A 23021-nucleotide genomic window follows, 5' to 3' on the forward strand; every position below is an offset into this window, starting at 1 on the left:
TCTCCCAACTAACATTGCACCTTATATGAGCAAGAAATAAACGTCCATTATATGAATCCCTTGAGATTCCAATGTTGTTATTGCTGGATAGACAGTGTCAGAATGTCAGAATTAACTGAGTGATTGCTATTCTTGAGTTCTTTCATGTGATGAAGGAAAAAAGCTATCTCTGGAGACAACCAAGGCAGTTAATTGATGCTTTCTCTCACTGTCATCATCCAGCACAGATGGCTCTTCCTGTTTGGTAACACCTCACATGAGCTCTTTTGCCCTCACCAACTCTGCCAGTCACCATCCTACACAGTCAAGTGTGCACAGTGTTAGAGGTTTGCCAAGAACACATCCTGGTGTTTGCCAATGAGTGTCTGCTGGAGGAAGAACATTCGAACAGAGAATGTTCAGAGGTGAAATGGATCACCTTGGGAGGCAGGAAACTTGTCCCTAAGGTGAGCAAATGGAGATTAAATGTCCATTGGGGATTTGGGGTATGAGGAATATGAAGATGGGCTGCCAGCCTTGAATGGGGAAGGGGTTGAACTGGGAGGGGCAGAATGGACCAGATGATTTTTAAGTCCTATCCAACCCTAAGAGTCCCCAGCATAGAGTCTAATATATATATATATATATATATTATTATAGGTATATATTATATATAATATATATTATATAATATATATATTTTTATATGTTATATACATATATGTGTTATATACATATGTATGTTATATACATATATACATATACATATATACATGCATATATATATATATGAAATATATATGAAAGTGAAGGAATGGGTACATTTTGGTCACTATTTAATGAAATAAAATAGCCTGGTTTAATGAGCCAATAAGTATTCTGTAACACTGACGTTATCCTTTCTTAAATGTATAATCTCATGAGATCAATGTTCTTAGTTCTCTTGAGGTTGACAAATGGTGATGAGTGGTCACAAGGCATGTGAAACCTATCTGTCTTTTACACGTCAACCACAGGGGAGGCTGAGCTGAGGGACGAGTCACAGCCTTGACACAGACTGAAGTCATCAAGATAACAGCCCTATAATAAGGACCCCAATGCTTTATCATGCACAGAGTATAGCCCCTAACATCCTGAGTGCTCGGAGATGACTATCTCTGAGCGTATCATCATACGTTATCATGCATCTCTGAATTTGTTATTGTAGCCTGAGGAGGAGAAGAGCTGCCATTCTTACTGTATAGACAGGCAGGGAGGTTTTCAGAGATTTTCTTCCCCTGAGATCACATAGCAAGTAAGGGAGAAGGCTGGGTCCAAGGCTTGAACCCAGATCCTTTGACTCAAAGCAACAGATTTTAAAATAGAAGAGGACATCTCCTCTTGACACCAGAGCTGGGACTGAAATCAGTTCAAAGTCTCCTTGGTTCCTGTGGAACGTCCACTTTCTGCGTGTGATATTGTGTGTGTGTGTGTGTCTGTGTCTGTGTCTGTGTGCCTGTGTGTCGGGGAGTGGTATTGCATAGAGAAGATAGCTCTGAACTGCTTCCAGGCAAGAAGGGTTTTCTTGGGAAAAGCAATGGACTGGGGGACAGAGTCCTGGAGTTCAGGCCCTGACTCATTGTCTGACCCACTTCATGTCCGTGGAATCTGTTTCCCCATCTGAAAATGGGAGGAAAGGTATTGATTCAGTTTGAAGAATTTCGGTGAGGACCCAATAAGAGGATGGGGTGAACATGTTTTGTAAACCCTATAAAAACCAAGGTTCTTGTTTCAAGTAGGAATGCTTTTGGCTGCAAGTAACAGGACAGCAGTGACAGTGGTTTTGACAGCTGGAGGTTTATTTGTCTCATGATGTAAGGAATCCAGGGTGGGTGGTACAGGGCAGGGCAGAAGGTGATGTAATAATACCATCGAGGGCCTGGCCTCTTTCTGTTTTTCTGCTCTAATTTCATCCCCATGAAGCAACCTTATGAACAAAGACGGGTACTGTACCTCCAGGCCTTGTGTTCAAGTTCTGGGCAGGAAAACGGAGGGAGGAGGCAGCTGAGTTGGTGCCTATATGAGGAATGTGAAAGTTTTCTTAGACATGCAGCAGCTCCTTGGCCAGAATTGTAAACAAATGGCCAGCCTCTAGCTACAGGGGGACTGGAGATATGAGCGTTCATGGCCAGGCACCCTACCACCCTAAACAAAACCATGGTTTTGATGGAAAAGAAGCAGAAGTTGGGATCCACAGAGGGCGGCGGCTGGCAGAGCCTGCCACAGCTCCTTGACTGAGATGGGCCTTGAGTCACAGAGATCTTTTAAATCCAGTTTCTGGATTGGAGTAAAAGCAAATCGGGTTGCCTCATCCTTTGAATAACATGTTAATCCACAATATCCTACTGTCAGGATGGGAAACAGAGGCAAGTTGAGGATGAGAGGAAGTTCACGCTGTGGCAGGCCTGGAAGGTCAAGCAGATTAGAGGTTCAGTTCTCTTTCTCTCTCCCTCTCTCTCTCATCTCTTCCCCCTCTGCCTTTCCCAGTTGTTCAGTTTCATTAGCCCCGTGCACTCGGGCTGGGAGAGCTGAATCTGAGGAGCTCATTTCTAGCCACCACTGTTTTTGTGTATGTCTCCACCCTAAGATGTCTAACCACAGACTTCCTCTTGACTTCTGGCAACAGAGAGGAAACAAAACCACAGTAGCTTTCATTGCTTAAAAACACAAAGCTGACTCCTTTGCCTAATAAGCCCAGATGCAGAAGCTTTGTTTCTGGGAGGAAATGCGAAAGACTGCAATCCAAGGTTGGGTATCAAATCCCCAGGTTCCCTAGGAGTTATCCAGTGGGAAGGAAGCCATAGCCCAGGGCTCAGGAGACAGCGAGGCAGGAGTCCTCATTACTGACCAACAGGCACAGTGGATCCACTCATGAACCTGAGGCCCTCACCTGGCCTCTGAAATGCCATGGCCTCTGTACCCAATCCTGGTTTCAAAGAGTCTGTGTATCGTTTTTCCTTTCTCTTATGTTCTACGTTATTAATTCCAGCCATTGATTAATTCCCATCATACTTTCTTTTTTGTTTGCTGGTTTTCTAATTTCTTATGATATGTATTCAGCTCTTTTATTTTTAGGCTTTCTTCTTTAATAATGAAAGCATTTCAGGCCATACATTTTCCCGAGTTGAGCTTTCCTCGTGATCCCATAGGTTTTGAAATAAAATGTTCCCCTTTTCATCTGTTTCTAGATGACTTTTAATTTCAGTTTTAATGTTTCCTTTGATCCATGGGTTATCTAGAAGTATGTTTATTAATTCCCAAGTAGTTAAGAATACTTTCAGCCATATTATTTTTTTTATTAAAATTTTTTGGATCGTAGAAATAGATTGTGGCCTGTAAAATCTCTAATTTTAAATTAAAAAAAAACACAAAACTTTTTTCTTTGTGCCCAAGTATGTGACCAAACTTTATAAATGTTCTCTGGGGAAAGGAATGTTCTCAGACTGATGCGGAAAAGAAGGGAGCTCCGAAGTGTCCTTGTTCTGGACACAAATTGCCCTTTTCAAATCTTGCTTCTGTCCTTTTCTAGCTGTGTGTCTGTCTATGGTTCAGTTTTCTCTGAGCTTCACTTTTTAATCTTTAAAATGCGAACAATAAAAATACCCACCTCTTAGCATTGCTGTGAAGATTGTATGAAATTGTGTACATAAGCATGCCTACAGTGGGCCTGCCACAGAGCAAGTACTCACTAAATAGAAATATTGCTATTTTTGTTATTATTATTTATTTATTTATTTATTTATTTATTTATTTATTTATTTATTTTGCAGAGAGAGAGGAACCTTTACTGTCTGTGCTCTAAGCAATATTCTTAACCCATAACTGTGGTTTCTGGTTTTGTGGAGGCTGGAAGAAAAGAGGAAAGGATGGCTCAATGCAGCCATCACTCTCCCTGTGAGGGGAGGCATCTGAAGTCCAGAGGAATAGGGCCACTTGCCCCAGGAAACACAGCAATTTGGTGGCAAAGCCAGGCTTGAAATCTAGGTCTAAAGTGGCCAGTCCCTCCCCCTCTGCCGGCAACCACTCTGGCTTCTCTCTTGAAAGAAGAGACTGAAGGTTAGCCTCTGTGATTTAAGGAGGGCTGGAGGCTCCGATGTGGTGGCAGCCTCTGAGCTTTGTCATGTTACACCTTCACCATGTGGGAAGGGTAACTCGGAGGTCAGTGAGTTCTGAAAGAAGCTACAGAAAGACGGCGGGGTTGGGGGTGGTCGGATGCGTTGGGCATTGCTGTTTCTCTGCTCAGTGGGGGCAAGCTGGACTTGACCTATCAAAGTGTTCTCCGAAGCATCCCAGGGGATGTCTGCACCCCTCTGGGTCTCAACCCTTCATGCCAGTCGGCCTTGGTTCCCTAGCCCTGGGACAGACCCCGGCAAAGGCAGGCCCTCCCAGGGACCACATCTTGGTCTCCCTGGCAGATCTTCTCTGGAGCACACATCAGGGGCAGAAGCCCCATGTTACTGATAGGGCATCTCAGTAGCATAGACACTCTCTAGGCCTGGAGTGACAGCCTGCGCAGAGGCCTAATTAAGAAGTAAGGCAAAGCGGGATGCGGTGCTGGCGGTGCCTGTCTGCCAACATCTGAGAAGGGCTGGCACTGTTCCCCAGGGCACAGAGAACTCTGAAGGCATGAACCTTTCTCTGTGGCCAGAGGCTGGGGAGGGGAGGGTGGCTGAGCTATCTGACTGGGGCCACGGATCTTGGGAAAATGAACCATTTCTTGACCAAGGATTCCTTGTACCCTTAAGCACCATGTAACCATGCTGTGTATGAAGCATGAGTGAACAAGGATGCCTGTAACAGACGTAGCAGCACATGGTTAAAGCACATGTGTAGATATGTCCAGACAGCAGGTCTCTGACCTCAGGCATGGGTACGTCCTGTGGGGTAGGCTGCCTTCAGGTCAGGCTTGGGATTAGAGGCTGATTCTCGTGGTTCCTCCATGAAAACATTTAAAAAACTTTATGGTCTCTTACGATTATTGTAAAAATTAAGTAAGTGGATGGGTGCAAAAGTGCTTTGTAAATATCAGCACAAATACAGAAGAAAGTTTCAGTGTGTAGAATTTGCTTGGAAAATGCTAGCTGCTTCCTTACTCTGCCCCCAGTCCTTAGTGAGAAGCTGCAGAAGAATCAAGTGGGGTTAAGTCTTACTCCCTCTCATGGAGATTGTGGGCTTTCTCCATGTGAAATGCTTTGTAAGCATCATTCTTCCCTCCCTGTTCCTTCCAACACACCTTAATTAAGCACCTATTATAAGCCAAGTTCTGGGCTAAGAGCTGAATGACAAAGCAACCACTATCTACTAGGGGAAGAGACATGAGCAAATGGGCAGGTACGAAGCCCAGTGTGAAGCCAGGGACTGTCACAGAGAAACGAGGGGTCCAAACAGCACAAGGAAGGAGGCAATGAGAAACAAGCCTGGGAAAGCTCCTGGAATGCTTTGGACAGAAGGGGACACCTGAGGCAGACCTTGAAGGAGCAAGAACAAGGAACAGAATCCTCTCGGGGGGAACCGGGAGGAGGAACAGCAGGCACAAAGGCGTGGACGTGTGGAACCTGCCCACATGAGGGCATCAGTGAACCATGGCAGCCGAAATTCAAAATTGTGATCCCAGGTTGCAGATGGGAAGCTTTATTGGAGCTCAGAAAAGTTGATGGCCCTGAACGGAAGGAATACACACGTTTAAATAAACGCATGGTGGTGTCCACACGGAGCAGGGTCAAGGTCAGAGGGGGTGGGGCCCAGAGCTGTGAGCGCTCTTCTGCAAGGCCCAAGTCTTCAGTTTGCCTGTTCGGTAGTGGCCATAGTGGGAAAAGAATGCGATTTGAAGCAGACGGTCTGGCTTCTAATTCAGGCCTTGGCCCTTCCTCGCTCTGTGAACTTGGGTCACTATGAACCTTTCTCAGCCTCAGTTTCATCACCTCTAAAATAGGAACTGGTGATCTGAGCATTCTCTTGGAGATCTATGTCCTTGGTGTGGAGCAGTAGTCAGCGGGTGGGATAGGTGGGTGGATAGAGGGCCAGTTTATATTCCCTGGGGAGACCCAGGGAATAAGTTGTGATTCAGACCTGTAAGGTCCACACTGCAGTAGAAAGTCAAGAAAGCCGCCAAACGCAGTCCGGTCTGGGTTATAATAGGCTAAGCAAGGCCAGGAGATATGGGAGCCCAGGGGACAGCACTTTGCCTAGCCTGGGAAGTCAGTGCTTTCCTGGAAGTACTGTGTGCAGACTAGGAGATGTCCTGAAAGACAAGTGGAAGTTAGCACGGCAAAGAAGGAAGCAAAGGGAACTCTAGGCAGAGGAAACAGAATGGGCAAAGGCATGGAAGTGAAAGCCAAGAGCAGTTCTATTCCACTAAGACACAAAATCTTAAATGGGGAGTGAGAAGACTGTGGGAAGTAGACAGAGAACTTGAACACTGTGTTAGGGAAATTGGACTGTATCCCATATACAGCAAGGAGCCATTTAAGATTTAGAAGCACAAGAGATAGTATTACCCAGGCTCTGCCACCAGTATGGTAATTGTGAGTGGGCCAAGGGAGGCAGGTTGCAGAGTCCTAGATGCCAACACGAAAGGCACTTGTCTGAGATCAAGCCCATCACACAGCAAGTCTGGAGTGCCACTGAGCTTCCAGGGACAGGGAGCAGGCCACCTTCCCCACGCAGCTCTCCTTCTGTCCAGAATGGATGGGCCCAGAGCTGCGAGAACTCTCCTGCAGGGCCAAGGTCTGTGGGATCTCCTCCAGCGTTGGTGGTCTTGATGGAGCTGCTCTTGCAGGGTCCTGTTCCGCCTCAGCACGTTCCAAGGGACAGCTTATTCTCAAGCAAACCGATTATCTGTGGGAAGGATATGGCGGTATCTTCAGGTTCACAAGATCCAAGGGTGAGAAATTCAGCCCCGCCTCTGAGGAACTAGAATCAGGAACTGCAAAGTCATGCCTGTGGCTTCTCCCCTCTCGCAGCTTCTCCTCCTCATTCTTCTATCTTCGGGTCAGTTCTCTCTGTGAGAGGGAGCGCACAGCTGCCCTGGCTCCTACGTCTTACCACCAAATGTGAATCTCCACCCTGGTGCGAACCTCTGGGGGGAAGAGTCTGGTTAGCTAAGCCCACGCATCAGATTAGCAGCCCCAGGGCTGTTGCTAAGAAAGGGGGTGTCTCCTATAGAGCATAGCTCTAGAGCCCACCCTGTGGGTATGTTGGGGGGGTGGTTCTTGTGGGAGGGGTGCCGGCCATGGATTGACCTTCAAGGGCTGACTAGTCTGTACCCATAGGCCCTGACCCTAGGGGAGCAGGGACAGTCAAAGAGCTTCCGGGTGAGCTTGCCCTCAAGATGCGCAGTAGCCAGAATCCACAGGGGCCTCCTTACCTCTTCAGGAAAGGAGACAGACAGGGAAAGTAAAACTCAGGGAAACCCACATGTATGCTATTGTGGACAGGGAACTCAGGAGGCTGAGGGTCTTGTCTTTGGGTGCTAAGTAGGGGCATTGGGGGAGGGGCTAGGCCACTCTGCTGCAGGCCTGGAGGGCAGCTTCAGAGCCGAGCGACCGACTGGGAGATGACAGCTCTTGGAGGGAACAGCTGAGTCACAGGGGCTGGAGGCCAAAACTTCTCGGGTGGGTCTGTGGTGTTTCTTTGTTCCAGATTCCCCTCAGACTTCATACAGCACCAGCTTGAGGAACCAGGAGCCATTCCAAATGTGAAGGAAACTTCCTTGTCTCCCTTCTCACGTGTTGCCAGAATCTGGGCTTCCCAGGGGTTCTCATAAACCCAGGAGGCTCTGCAATCATTTTCATATAGAACTGTTTCCCTGAAGAGCGAAAGAGGCCAGCTGTAGTTGATGGAACAGAACACAGCATCGGCTGCTGGGGAATGAACACAGGTTCTAACCCCTGACTGTGGCAGCCCGCCCTCCAGGAGAGAGGGGGTGTCCCCCAGGAGGAGGGGTGTTGCAAAGTGGTTAAGCATGAGGGCCTCTGAACCACCCAGTTCAACTCCAGCCAATGTTACCGACCAGTCGAGATCTCAAGCAAATTACTTAAATCTTGCCACGTCTCCGTTTTCTCACCTGTAAAATGGGACTAATGGCAGCTCAGAGAGGTTGTGGCCTCAAGGTTTCATGGAGAAAGCGCTCAGCATGGTGTCTGCAATAGTATTAACAGTTTCAGTCATTACTGTCCCTGCTTTGGCCCACAGTGCAGGGTCTCAGCCTCATCCCTTGCAGTTTATTTGTTGGTTTTCACTGGACAATTATAGTGCATTGATAAGCTTAGCCATCCCACCTCCCCAGTGTTTTCTGAACTCCCCTCACAGGTCGCCACCTCTGGGATTTAACTTGGGCTCTTTCCTCCTCTGTGAACACTCCTTTTTCGAGCTGCCAGGCCAAGACCTCGTCTTTCCTCAGGGTGTAGCTCAGATCCGTCCTCCTTCATTATATCTTGAGGTCTCCCTGAGAAGGAATGCCCCCTCCGTCCCCTATCCCCAAGGCTCAGAATTCCAGTGCAGCTCTGTGAGAGAGAGGCAGCCTCATGCAATGCATAACAGTGCAGCTCTAGGTTGCCAGTTCAATGCACATCTCTAGCTGTGTGACCTTGGCTTGTCTTGCCTCAGTTTCCTTGTGTGTCAAATGGCGATAAAGAGCACTTTCGTCATATGACTGTTGTGAGAAGAAACAAACTGATACACATATAGATCAGACAACACCGTCTTGCACCTAAGAAGGGCTCACTAAAGGCTGGATATTTCTATAAAATAATCTTCAAAAACATGACTTTTACTGGTTGTGTAGCCTTCTATTGTACGGGTAGGTCGTAATTTATTTAACCAGCCCCTTGTTGTTGGCCGTTTAGGCTGTTTCCAACTTTTCATTATTATAAATAATGCTGCAGTGAACATCTTGTACATAAATCTTTCTGTTTATCTTTGATTTCTTCCTTAGAAGAACTCTCCAAATCTTGCTTGTCTTAGAACAAAGTCCTGTCCCCCAAACTGTTCGGTGAAGCCCTTTGAAATAAAAGTAAAACCTATTTTCTGTCGGAGCAAAAAAAAAAAGCCATATGGAACATGTTAACCAAGAGGTGGTTCAGGAGGAAAGTAGAAATCGGTTCAAGGTGAGTTTGGATCCATTTCAGGATGTCTGACACAGAGTCAGTTATAAAGCTCCCTTCGAGCCCCCTTCCCTGAGCAGAAGCAGAACTTGATCCTCAGGGACCACTGATTTTTCTCTTTCAGGGAATTCCAAGAGGCTTTGATGTTCTTGGCGTTGGAGAAGCAACAATGACAGATCAATAAATGAAGCCAGAGTATGTGGACAAGACAGAACTCCTCAAGCCAGTAGGGGGCGATATCGCCTGTCTCTGTGAGCCAGTTGGGCCTGAGTGGGTTTCTTGCTAACAAGGACTTCCTCTGTTGTCGTCTTTAAACTTTGGCTTACATTTTATATATTTCTCCTGTGTGTTTTTCTTCCCTTCCTCCCACCTTTTTACCTTTCAGATTCACTTTGGGTTGCCATTTATTCATCCGTTCACTTAGGAGCAACCGATTGATTGCCTGCTTCCCCTAGGTCAGGCATGAAGACTGTTTTCAGGCTTTCTAAGACCTAGCACACTTGCTTTGGAAGCACCACCTCACACATATTAAACGCATTGAAATTCACCCATATTCCATATTGAGTATATTTTTTCTGTTAAAAAAAGGATTGTTTTTATAACTTTGCTTTTGAAATTATTTGGCTGCAAGTAAGTAATTCATTCGATTTATGGCTGGCTTTGATTTCTCGGCAATTATGGGGGGTATTCAAGAATTCTTGCAAAGTGAGAAAACCTAACCTGCACATCGTTTTCAAAAATAATAAAATTTTTATGAATTTTTATGAATTCTAAATGAAACCATTAATGAGGTTGATGTAATATTTTGTTTTGCAGAGGTTTCATTAAAATTTTATTAATTTCTTTAGCAAAGTTTTCCCTTCATGTTTTGGGTTCAGTCATTTTGTTTTCAAACGTTTTCAGGAATCTCTGAAAAGTTCTCAGGCCCCATCATTCCTAGTGGCTGACAGAGCCCTGTCAGGCTCGGAGATGGAAGACTGAATGCGGTTTTTACAGAGCTCCCAGGCCACTGAGTGACAGATGGGCAAACTACTGTCACAAAAGAGTAAGTACTGCTATAATGGAGTGTAATCAGAGCACAGTGAAAGTATCATCTCCCCTAAGTCTACTTGGGGCCAGAGGGGGACAATAAAGATTTTAGTGAACAGACACTGCCCAAGCCAGAACATGAATGGTGAACAGTTTTCTCAGCAGGTACGGAGGGAAGGGCGTTATGGCAGAGGAAAGAGCACCTGCAAAGGGGCTGGCCCAGAAAAGAAACTTCCAGTTCACAAGCTGACTGACCACTCGATTCTGCCCCATGCTGCTCTCTAGGCCCTGGTTTCTCAGGCCAGCAGCACTGATATCACCTGGGAGTTTGTCAGAAATGCGGAGTTTCAGGCCTCCCAGACCTCCTGAATCAGAACCTTCATTTTAACAGGCCCCCGGTGATTCACATGCATGCCAAGGTCTGAGAGGCAGGCTGTAGTTCCAGCTGAAGCAGAGAGAGGCCTCCTGTGGGAGTTGGGGGGTGTGGGAGGTGGGAGGGTCTAGGAGGTGGTCAGCCTGTGGCACTGCTGCCTGAGTTGATCTGCAAGTTGTTTTCAAGTTTGGCCTAAAAGTTCATCTCTGGGGGCCCGGACAGCTCAACGGGGGCTTTTCCGTTTAGAGACAGTTCCGTCCACTGGACCCACTCTGTCCCTTCCGCTGGCCTTCGCTCCAGACAGCCTGTCTTGCCTGCTGGCTCCCTGACCCAGCGCATCACCGATTACCTAATAGGCTGTAGGCTGTGTGCATAATTTATTTTTGTGAGTAATTGATCACGTTAGGATGAGCAAGTACCAGGAAGACATGGGAGAAGAGGCATCAATAACCAGGGGAAGGAAACATGCTACAACGAGCTAATTAGATGTCTCTCTGAGGCAGATCGGTCCACATAATGGTCCATCTTGCTGTTGTTGGCTGACCACACCCTCCCCTCCCTACTCCCCCTACCCCCTCGCCCCCCGCAGTGTGGCTGGGCTTTCTGATGAGTGGAGGTTAATGGAAAGAGTTCTAGACTGAGTCAGAAAGCTTGGCTCCTAGGCCAGGTGATCTTAGGCAAATCGCTTCTCTCTGGGTCTCAGTTTTATCAACTGTAAAACGGGGGAGGGGCTGGATCAGTGGTTTCCAAACATGGCTGATATTAGAATCATCAGAGATACTTTTAAAAATATAGATTCCAAGGTGTTGTCTCCCTAATGCTGATGGAGTAGGTATAAACTGAGGCCAGGAATCCATGTTGTAACAAGTGCCTCATGTAACTGGCACGGCTGGTCAGATGGGCAATTGGGAACCACTGGGTTGGAAAGATAACCTCAGCGCTCCTGTCCAGCTTGGACATTTTCAGATTGTCGATAAGGATGGATTTTCCCATAACGTCTTGCAGAGCGTCAGCACAGTCCTGTTGGAAAAAAGACAAGAGAGGCAGAAGACCTGTTTTCTATTCCTGGCTCTGTCGCTGATTCATGACCTAATAACAGTTTTTCCCTGAGTCACTTAACCTACCAGTACATGTGCTGACAATGTCACAGGGCTTTTATAGGAGCACATTGTGACAGTGTGCCTAGGGAGATTTGTGAAATACAGCTGGCTGGTTCCCATCCACTCAGAGATTCTGCTTCCATACATCTGGGGTTGCTCAGGATGGTTTAAAGGCTGCCAGGTGATTGCTAAGATGAGCCAGGTTTGTAAGCCAGTGACCTGTCCAAAGGCATTGCTGAATGGGACAACTGTGCGCCATGGGACTGGGCAGTGTCCAGTTCTGGGAGGCCACTGCCATGTTGGCAGCAACCATGGATTTCACAGAGACCCAGGCAGATCCTCACTCACCTTGTGGCCTCCAAGTGAGTCTAGACGCATTCTGTGAGTGGAGCACTCTACAGGGTTTCACCAGACGCACAGAAGACCTCTGTTCAAACCTGGGCCTCTTGCGAACAGGGTAACCTCAGGCAACTCACAGGAGCAGCATGAGTCTGTTTCTTTGTCTATAAAATGGGGTCAACAGTAAATCCATCCTCCCAGCTTACTTGGGAGGATTAAATGAAATAACTTGGAGCCTATGCTCTTGAGTGGTCATGCTCTGTGCAAATTGTCCACCCTCTCCCAGCTGCCGTCCAGCCACCTGCACTAGGACCAGTGGGAACCAGCCTGGCTCAATGTTAACATCTCTCACTGCAATGAAAGCAGGGCTTGGAGAGGGTCTACCCAGAGGGCCACAGGGCCAGCAAGGCAACAGACCCCCAGCTTTCAGTTCAGCAGTTCAGGCGGTCATTTCTGGAATTATTCCACTCTGCACAGCCAGCTGCCTTGTCCAGAACGTTCATGTTTTCACTAATCTTTTGGAGCCTTGCTTGATTCCCGATGTGGTCAGCAGGGGCTGGCATGCTGGCTAACCAGTGAGACTGAAACCAATTCCCGTGAGGCTGAAATCTCTTGCATCTGACACTTTCTCTCTTCCTTTTTCTCATCACTCTAATCCCAGGTACTTTCAAGATACCGCCATTGCCCTCTGCAGATGTGTTCTCCTTGTAGCAGCCAGAGGGGTCCTCTTAAGATATAAATCAGATCATGCCATTAGTTTTGACTGGCTTCCCGTTCTTATTGAATAAAATTGAAATAGGTGTATAAAGAACACCCTGGAATGCCTTCTCATTCTCTTCGCATGAACCTCTTACACTTCTTCCCCTGGTTTATGTGGCCCCCTGCAACATGACCATGTATTTCTCACCTCATGCCATGCTACCTACCCTTACTCCTATGTGAGGCTGAAACATTGCTCTGTGTTCTCCTAACCTGCTCCCTGTGCTCCTTTGTCCATAGCTGAACTCCACCTCCCAGCTCCTCTGCAGGTAAGCAGGACCATCTATGTGAATTCCAGTCAATGAAAAATGAGTGGAAGTGATGTACACCACCTCCAAATATCCCAGAAGCTTTTTCTCTTCGCTCTTGGCTGAATGCAGAGGGTAGAATGGACAACCCCAAGCAGATCTTAGGGGATGGTGAATTAGAAGGAGCTTGGATTTTGAATAACCGAGTGAAAGACCACCCACCAAACACCTGACTGGCTTTGACAAGAAAGAGGAATAAACTTTTATTGTCTGCAGTCACTGAGATGTGGGGTAGAGTGCTCTCGCAGCGAGAATGACTTACCCTCATGGATGACCTGTTCTTAGTTCCGGGAATAGGTTAAGGTGCATCCATCCTACTTCTCCCATGCTGTTCCCTCTGCTTGGAATGCTTTTCCCAATCATCCCTCACATGCTTATCTCTTTAGCTTTTAGGTCTTCATTTAAAGGTCACCACCCAACTGTTAGACTATATCTATGTTCTTATCTATTTTTATAACACCTTTTACAACATGTGTATGTGTGTGTGCTTATAATTTGGTTTTTTTCTCATTGCGTTTCCCCTAAAATGTAAGCCCCCAAGGGCATGAATCAAATCTGTCTCAGTCCCCTTTGTATATCCTGTGCCAAACAAGGTGTCTGACAAATGTAATCATTTAACAACTATTAGCTGATGGATTAAATGAATAAAAGAACCAATTATGTATGATTCAGCTCAGTTCACTTCAAATATTTATTGGGCACCAACTTTGTGCAAGGCACTTCACACACACAAAACGCATTCGCTACTCAATTCTCATTAAAACCCTAGTGCAGAGGTAAGATTATTATCCCCACTTTAGAGTGCTTACAACCATAACACAGATTCATTCCACATGGCACTCTCCAATCACTATCATATTCCTGAAAGGTAGGTTCTGTACTATTATCTCCAATTTACAAAAGGAAAAATCCATGGTCAGACAGACCAAGTCAATTTTGCAAGGTCATGCAGCTAATCATGAAGCTGGGATTTAAACCCAGGCGCAGGGGGAGGAAATGGGGACACACCTCTCTCACAGTGAGTGCTACTCTTCCTAAACTCTGACAGCCTCATTAGAAATCCCAAAAGGATATCCTGAGCGTGGGTAGAAATGAAGACATGGAATTTCTCCAGAGTCCTATGAGCTTGGTTTGCAGTGAGATTTCATTTTAGTGCAGGACCCATTCTCCTCCATGATGCCAGGGATGGGGGGGTGCCATTTTGCACCCTGGGACTGCAGTTTCCAGGGGGCGGCTGGGCCAGGCTGGGCTGGCCACCACCATGAACTGGCTACATGAGTGCGCAGGTTCATTTGGGGAGAGCAGCCGGAGCTGTTGATAGGCAGAGAAAATCTGTGATTAATTATGGCAGATGAAAGTATGAAGTAATGAATCCTGTTTGAGGTCTGGGCGAGCTGAAGAGCCTTGCTCTCTGAATGTATTTGGAGACTGCACAGCCCCTTTTGAAACCAGCAATAAACTTTAATGGCTGCAAATTCTACGGCTTGGCGGGCTGCGGATTGGAGGGCGCAGAGAACTCATGAATTCTCTGGGGTGGGAGCTAATTAGGGTGCAATTTTTCAATTACGGAACATTGAACGGGCTTCTCCCAAGTCCCCCCACACCACCCCTCAGTGGATTCACTCCATTTGTCTCTTTTCCTTTATTTCTTAATCATTTGATGATATGACAGCAATTATTTGTCATTTGGAAGAGAAAATCGTCATGGAGCTATTGTTTCTGTCTTGGAACCCCAGCTCTTCTGTGGTGATGGTTACATTTGATAAATGTTTTGCATTCCCGCTGCCCCTCCCCCACTCCCACCCGGGTTGGTGTGGCAACAAGAAAACATTCGCCTGTGACGCCTGTGACGCCTGGGACACAGGCCTGCTCTGATTGAAACGCCATTTGTAAAAAGGCATGGAAAAGAGCAGGATCGAGTTTAAAAGAGCCGCAGCCCAGAGCTCTGGGCCCACCCACATCACTCAGGTTGAGGCTGTGGGACATTTGCTTTGGGAAATTTGGTCATTTCTCTGAGCTAATAAGCCAGCCTCAGAATCAGGAATGCAAAACAGAAATGGAGCAAAAAGAAAAAAGGCAAAGAAAAAAAGCAGCACTCCACCAGAAATGGGAAAACTTAAATGACTTTGTTTAAATGTCATCGTACTCTCAAAGCCCTGTTCTCATATGTATGCTAGTTAATTAAATGGAAAAATGTCAAATTAGTTGTTTAAAATATTAATGGCAGAAATTATCCCAGATTCTAGAGCAGGCAGAGTAGAGGAAAGGAAACTTTTAGGGCTTAACCCTTTTCTTGGTCATCCTTCTCTTTCAAAATAGATCTTTCTTTCATCCGTGAAAGGCTCAGCGACTGCTGAAGGGTTTTGTAGGTTTCCGAACCAGAGTTTTCCAGTGGGTTTGCAACCTGCGATTCTCTTTGTGACACAGGACTCACTCGTGGCATTTATTTCCGCAGCATTGGCTTTGCGGGGGGGGGGGGGATTGGGAGAGGGAGGGATTTGAAGTCCCAGGAATATGAATATGTCCCAGTGGCCTGTTCTGGAGTCTGGGTAATTTGCCATTTTTTTCGCTTGGTTTTTGAAGGGTATTTTGGTTTAAAGAGCCCATTAAAATGCAAAATAGGAAATGATTGCACAAAAAGGGGTGACAATAGTTCTACTCACCAAATGTTTATTCAGCACCAATGGGGTCCAAAGCCTGTGCTGAACAAAATGGTGGGAAAAGTGGGGACCCACAGATTCCAGGGTAGGGAGAGGCCTCCTCTAGCCTCATGTTAGCATGTGGGGAAACTAAAACCCCCAGAAAACACGAAATGTTCCCAAAGCCACAGAGCTGTTGAGTGGTGAGCCAGGCTCATTCACTCATGCGACACAGTTCCTGCCCGCCTCCCCCAGGGACTTCCATATATTAGGGGATGACAGGGGACACAGACACAACACAGTGCATACTGCACAGCCGAGGGTGGAAAGCAGGCTATGGGTATCAGGGAGCCCTTACCTTCATCAGCCAAAGACCACTTACTGTCTGCCATGGCGGCCAGCTATGTAAGGTATAGTTGCTCTCTGTCCTGGCAAAGGCAAGCAGGCAAGGAAGGCAAATACTGTTTAATGAGATGTTATGGCTAGTCACTGCATAGACACTCTCAAAGTTATCTCATATGATTCCCTCGTCAGTTCAGCCCAGGCAGATAGATGTGAGCTCTGTTTTATAAATTAGGAAAGTAGGAAACTGCCAAGCAAAGAAAGTGGCTGAGCTGAACCTGCCAGCATTTGTAATCCTAGAGTAGCCAATGGGGTATCTGTTTACCAATAACTGCAGATTAGCAACAGAAATGACAAATAATAGGGTTAGGGCCCAATTTCAAAAAACGGTATCCTCAGAAGGAGGGCAGAGATATTCTGAGACACTCTATGGGGAAAATAAATCCAAATACTTTGGGGAAACCCTATAAACGTTTATACTTTTTTGTATCAATCTGTGTGGTAAGCTGAATCACGGACCCCAAATCCATCCACATCCTAATCGCCGGCACCTGAGAATGTTATCTTATTTGGCAAAAAGTACTTTGCAAATGTGATTAAGGTAAGCATTATGAGATGGGAAAATTATCCTGGATTCAAGTCAGATGGACCCAATGTAATCACAAGCATCCTTATAAGAAGGAGGCAGGGGGGTCAAAGTGATGAGTAGGAGATGTCATAACAGAAGCAGAAAATGGAGTGATGTACTTTGAAAGTGGAGAGGAGGGGCCATGAGCCAAGGAACACAGGCGACCACTAGAAGCTGAAAAATACAAGGCTATGGGTTTTCCTCCGGACCCTCCAGAAGAAACCAGCCCTGTCAACACCTTGACTTCAACCCAGTGAGACTAATTTTGGGCTTTTGACTTCCAGAACTGTAAGAGAATACATGTGTGTTGCTTAAAGCCACTCAGTTTGTGGTAATTTGTCACAGTAACAATAAGAAATGAATGCAGTCAGTCATTGCTAAGCAACAAATCATTTCAATGCTGCTTTTTCATTCCTGGGCCTAGGGGTTGGCTGTGGCAGCTCTGCCTCAGGTTATAGGTTGGTTTTATGTCTCTCCACCTGCTACATTCTGGGACACTGGCTGCTAAGGGTGTGCCCTTTTCATGGCAATGGCAAAAATGGGAGAGAAAACTAGCAGATGCTTGCTGTGCCTGTTATTTCAGCTCTGAGACATGGCACTTCTGCCCACCTTCCATTGGACAAGGTAAGTCACATGGCCGAGCTGAAGGTTAGTGGGAACTCGAAATATATGCCCCTTGTCTAGTGGAAGGCACCAAAGAGTCACACAGCAAAGGGCAGAGAGAGATGGTTCTAACATTATGGAGGGGTAGTAAAAGTTGGGGCTTTGCCACACTTTTCTTGAAGATTCATAATGCACATTGATGTGCCGAGAGCTCTGTGAAGTCCTGTAGTAAATAAGCCTGTTTAACTCTGTTAATAACGTGTTCCTCAAACTTCTTTGAGTACAGAGTCCTACTATTATCCTACAGCATTAATATTTTGAGACAGGCTCATGTAGACAGTTTATCTTCAGAAGTTTAAGGAAGGAGAAGGCAATGGACTTGCCTGGGCCATGAAAAATGGATTCAACTAAGCAGATGATAGGCTTTTACCAACGGTACATGAAACAGAAAAGTTTTCATATGAGTTAAAGTCCCTTTACTCAAGGGGCTCTTTCAGGAGAATCTCATCAAATACTCCCATCAACTATTCCTCATGGGCAAGATGAACCCATATGACACCTGTGTTGTCTGAAAGAGCAAACACAACTGTCTTGGAGACTTGTCGTCAGTGGCCCAAAGGCCTATTGGAAATCCCCCAAAAGGCAGGCACTCACCTGTCATCCGAGCACTGGAGCATATTCTGTCAGCTGGCCTTCCTGCACACACGCGTGGATTGGGAAATGCTGCTGGATTGGAAACTGATAGACAGATAGTAGGTGGACCAGGCTTCCCATGAGAGTGATCATCTCGGGCCCCCTAATAGAAGCTCCCCTAGATGGAGATGGGAACTCTTTCCCCCTTTCTATGGGGACCTCGCTGAGGAACAGGAGACAGAGCAGAAAGCAAGCTCCTCCGCCTAGGTGCTGTCAACCCCAACAGAGCAGCTAAGAGGCATCTCACGCTGAGTCTAGGAGGGGCCCAGAGTAATGGAGTGAGATGCTGGCACATGCAGGGGCCTCCACTGCTCTGAGAAACAGGCAGAAGGAGGACCCACTGTCACTGCACCCCGCCTGCCGCCCTTCTCCTGAGGTACTCTCCTGAGGTACCGTGCCTGGGGAGGAGGGCTGGCCACTCAGGAGATGGTGACTTATTTGACACACTTAATTAGCCTATTTCCATGTAACACATTTTAACAGAGGCAATTACAGCCTAATAAAAGGAAACAATAGTGCCATAAATCCCAGGATCAATAGAGGGAAGCAGCGAGGCTGGGAGGGCTTCCTCTGAAAGACTCAGAGGGGCTTCAAGAATGAAATTCCCCTTGAAATTGAAGGACAAGGGGAAAGACTATTTGCCAGCTCGCTCACTCACTCACTCATTGAATGCGTATTTAGAGAGCACAGACCATGGGCCAGGCTCTGCCTTATATCCCCAGGCGACAGACAGTAAACACAGCCTAGGAGGGCAGAAAGACACAAGAACAGGGATGTCACAGGTCAATGTGGCCAATGTCATGAACAAGAGCTGGAGGGAGAGACTTCTCAGAGGCAGAATATTGGAATGGGTTTTGAAGGATCAACAGGAGTTTTCTGGGTGGAGAATGGAATGGGAAAGGACAATAGGAAGAGTGAGGGGAGCACATGGAAAGCTAGGGGTGTGGTGAGTTTGAAGAACAGGGAATGTGAGAGAAGCAGAATGTAGCCATGGAGTGAAGGTGTGGCTGGAGAGGTATGTTGAGGCACGGTGGGGGATAGTCCTGTTTGCCAAGCTGGAGTTTGGATTCTTTTGAAATCCAGAGAAGCTGAGAGAGATCAGAAGCCATGGCTGTCAGAGACAAGGACTGCAGAGAAAATTCCTTGTCTTCGTGCATTCGGCACCCCTGGGGGACTGGCCTGGCCCTCTGGTAGCTTTGCAGGAGCTGCACAAACCTGCTCTCTGGGCAACCTTGATAGGGGCATCTCAGCCACCTCTGCTTTGTGCCCAAGCAGAAACCTACCTCTGGGGCCGGCCGAGTGGCACGTTGGTTAAGAACTGGCTTGGGACGCCAGAGGGCCCCGGTTCAGATCCCACATATGAGGGCAAGTGATGCTGCATCCTCCACTAGACTGAAGAACAAAAGGACAGCAATTTGTCTGTTCCCCTCCCCCAATTCCCCAGCGCTGTTCCCATCCATCCCCCCAATTCCCCAATAAAAATCTTTAAAAAAAAGAAAAGAAAAGAAAAGAAAAGAAACGTACCTCTGCATCAATTCATGGATTTGGAGGCAGGACTGGACAGGGTCAAGGAGACAGTGGAAGAGGGACCTGTTCATTCACTTGGAAGGAAGGAGCTTGATCAGGAGAAGCCGGAGCAGGTGGCTCCAGGAGATGCCGTCAGTGCTTCACGAGGCACCACGCCGGTGTCACATGCTCTCCCATGGCTGATTAGCCTAGGGGCAAGTGCCCCATGGAGCATGGTCAAGGCCACTTGCTCCATCGTCTTCCCCATTAATGATGATCAGAAATCTCACAAGTCCATGTGTGTGTCCAATGGGAGAGCTGGATTCTTAGATGTGCCATCGGTCAGGGATTTCACTCACTCAGTCTCTCTTAATCTCAGTTTCTTTGTGGTTAATGAATTTTCATCAGTAACTCCTTCACCTAAACATCTGATCAGTTACCAGGTCCAGGTGAATTTATCACCCCAGGTATGTTTCCTTCCCGCTAGTGGAGACCATCATCATTTCTCACTTAGAAACTGTCAGAGCCGCCGACTAGGGCTTCTGGCTTCATCTTGCCTGCCTGCTAGCCAGGGTCTGCATCAGATCTGGGAAGAGCCAAGTGGTAGATTTGTACGGTTTGTGAGGCACATATGCCTATGCCGCACGTTCTTCTTTAATGGAAACAACCCACATATCCATCAATCGTTGAATGCATAAACAAAATGCGATACATCCATTCAATGGAATATCATTCAGCCATGAAAATGTTCTGTGCTATAATATGGATGACCTTGAAAACATTATGCTAAGTGAAAGAAGCCTATTACAAAGGACCATATATTATACGCATAGGGTTTCACGTATATGAAAAATCCAGAACAGGCAAATCCATACAGACAGAAAGTAGATTAGTGGTTGCCCAGGGCTGGGGCTGAGGAGGGGACATGAGAGGGGAGGTGATAGCAAAAGGGTACAGAGTTTCTTTTTGAAGTGATGAAAATGTTCTAAAACAAATAGTGGTAATGTTTGCACATCTCTGTGAGTATGCTAAAAGCCATTGACAAATACTTTAAATGAGTGAATTGGGTGGTATGTGAAACATGGCTAAATAAAGCTGTAGTAAAAAATTAAAGAAAGTATTTGTAGCTCACATGCCATACATAAACAAGCTGTGGACTAGATTTGGCCCATGGGCTATGATTTGATGATCCAAGGGATCTATGTTGCTGCCAAAATGAAAGGTTTAAAATGCAGAGCTGATCTTGTCACTCCCCTGTTAGGAAATCTTCAATGGCTCCCGATTACCCACAGGATAAAGAACTAATTCTTTGGCTCACTTGATGATCTTCCACACTCTGTCCCCAGCTTTTCTTTCTGGTCTCATGTCCTTCCATCCCTCCTCACGCTATAATCACATATATGAGTATCCTCGTATATGAGTAAGCACAGAGCCACTGACACATTATCCACAAAGAAACCTTTGATTTGGTTTCTGTTTACCGTCCACCTTCAGTATTCTGGAAAGTCTTACCCAGGTCTCAAACTCTCACTCAGGTGTCCCTTTCCTCTACGGAATCTCCTCAGTCTCCCTAGGGGAATGCATTGCCACTATGGTATGTGTTGTCTTGTATTATATTTATTTGATTAAATCTGTGCTTCCCTTCATAAGACTGTGAGCTCCTTGGTGGCAGCAAAACGGGGACCATGTCTTTTCTTCTTGGCCCAACCAATGCTCAGCACCAGTGCCTGGCATGCAATCAACGTTCAGTAACTGCTTTCTGGAAATGAATTGAAGCCCAGTGAGAAGCAGACTAGCTAAACTATATCAGTGAAATCCAGCAAAATTACTCTGCGGAAAAGACTCTTAAAGGCTTTCTAGTGACCTAAGCCCCTCATTTTCTATGGAAAAAACAAGGCTTGGAGAAGGGAAGTTACTTGCCTGGTGTCACCGAGCAATTGGGGCTGAGGCATATCTGGAGTCCGAGTCTCCACCCCCACCCAGGGGCTCTTGTGTGCACACCTCTGTGTTTGTACAACCCCTTCCAGCATTTACACTGGGAATCAGGGTAGTTGGCCACCGCCAGGTTTCTAACCATCTCCTTGGCTAAGCTAAGCCAAACATCCCAATGGCCAGCAGCCTGGTTCTCCTCTCTCCTTCCCTCTCTCAGGCTCCCTAGAAGGGGTCAGCCACCTCAGGAGCAGCCTGAGGAGTTGGCCAGGACCACCAGGCACTGCTGGCTGCAGGAACAGAGGGGAAGGCCCAGACCGACGCAACTGAAGCTGGAGGTTGGACCCTAGCTCAGATCTGGATCCCACAGTTGGATTTATTGTACCAGGTACTTGCTTTACACGTTTTTCCTATGCCTAGGGACACCCAAGCTGACTGTGATGTGTGTGTGTGTGTGTGTGTGTGTGAGAGAGAGAGAGCGAGAGAGAGAGAGAGAGAGAGAGAGAGAGAGAGAGAGGGAGGGAGGTATTTCTGAGCCAGTTGCAGGATCAAGGTCCTTACAGGGTGTTAAATAATTAAAGGAGATGCTGAGATTTCACTAAGGCTTATTCCTTTCATGCAGGCACACATATGGCCAGCTTCAACCTCTGTGCCTTGCAGCTGAGCTCCTACTATGTGCCAGGCACTTAGTCCTTTTTAGTCTCACAACAACGCCATGCAGTAAGAGGGATTGCCCTTGTGTTAAGGATGAGGGAACCAAGGGTTGGAGAGGTTGCATAACGTGCCTACAGCCCCTGGTAAGCAGTGGTGGAGACTAGACCCAGAGTCCGGCCTATGTTTCTGCCACACTAGCCCTTGCACCCTCTCGTCTGTACGAAGGACCTCCTTTGGCCAGGCATCAGGCTTTAGCAAAGACAGAATTGTGCTGTCCATCTTCTTAGAGCTTCATTCATATTTGTTTGGTGCCATTTGCCGACCAGCTTTGTGGGTAGCTTTACTAAAGCTGATCAATCTCCAGGCTATTTTCTTGACCCACTTTTATGTTTTCTGTTGATTCTCTGACTTCTTAAGCTTAGAGATCAGCTGTTCCAACGTCTCTCATTTAGCAGAAGAAGAAATCAAGGTCCTGAGAGGTCAAGTAACATGCCCAAGACCGCTGGCTAGTCGATGACTGAGCTGGGACTCGAATCCTTGTCTCTTACCTCTCAGTTCAAGCTCTTTCTATCCTCCTGGGTTGCCTTCATGCTTCAAGCTCTCTTTCTCCATGGAAACTTATTGAACTACATCTCATCACTTCTACTTCAGCTGTAGGGAGTGGTCCTCCTCATCTCAGGTTGAGTTTACATCTTTGATGCTCTCTTGTCTCTGCGGGTGAAAACAGCACATGGGATCAGGAACCAGGACATGCAGGTACTATTCACGTTTTTATGAGGCTGGCTTTCAGGTGCCTCAGGTCGTTGACCAAACCATCCTGGGCATGGACACAATGACAAACCTAGAAGGGGAGTTAGTCCAGTTTTCCCCATCTTACAGAGGAGACATCGAGGCGAGAGAGGGTAAATGTGATTAACCCAAGCATACACAGGGAACAGAGTCGATCTAAGCCTAGAAATTGCTGCCTTTGCTGCAAGCTATGGCTGCAGTTTTGAGG

General features: G+C 46.8%; 1 long non-coding RNA gene across 2 annotated transcripts; it reads left to right on the plus strand.

Annotated features, from left to right (window-relative positions):
• Nucleotides 1-302: 302 nt before the first annotated feature.
• LOC109393299 (uncharacterized) lies at nt 303-13675 on the plus strand. 2 transcript variants are annotated; one of them, XR_002126225.1, is made up of 5 exons: nt 303-446; nt 8954-9125; nt 9247-9373; nt 10026-10167; nt 12963-13675. It is a non-coding gene; the product is annotated as an uncharacterized LOC109393299 (long non-coding RNA). The 2 variants fall into 2 exon arrangements; XR_002126224.1 differs by having other exon boundaries at nt 9247-9317.
• The last annotated feature ends 9346 nt before the right edge of the window (nt 13676-23021 follow it).

This window comes from Hipposideros armiger, unplaced genomic scaffold, assembly GCF_001890085.2.
Source record: "Hipposideros armiger isolate ML-2016 unplaced genomic scaffold, ASM189008v1 scaffold_373, whole genome shotgun sequence".
Classification (NCBI taxonomy): domain Eukaryota; kingdom Metazoa; phylum Chordata; class Mammalia; order Chiroptera; family Hipposideridae; genus Hipposideros; species Hipposideros armiger.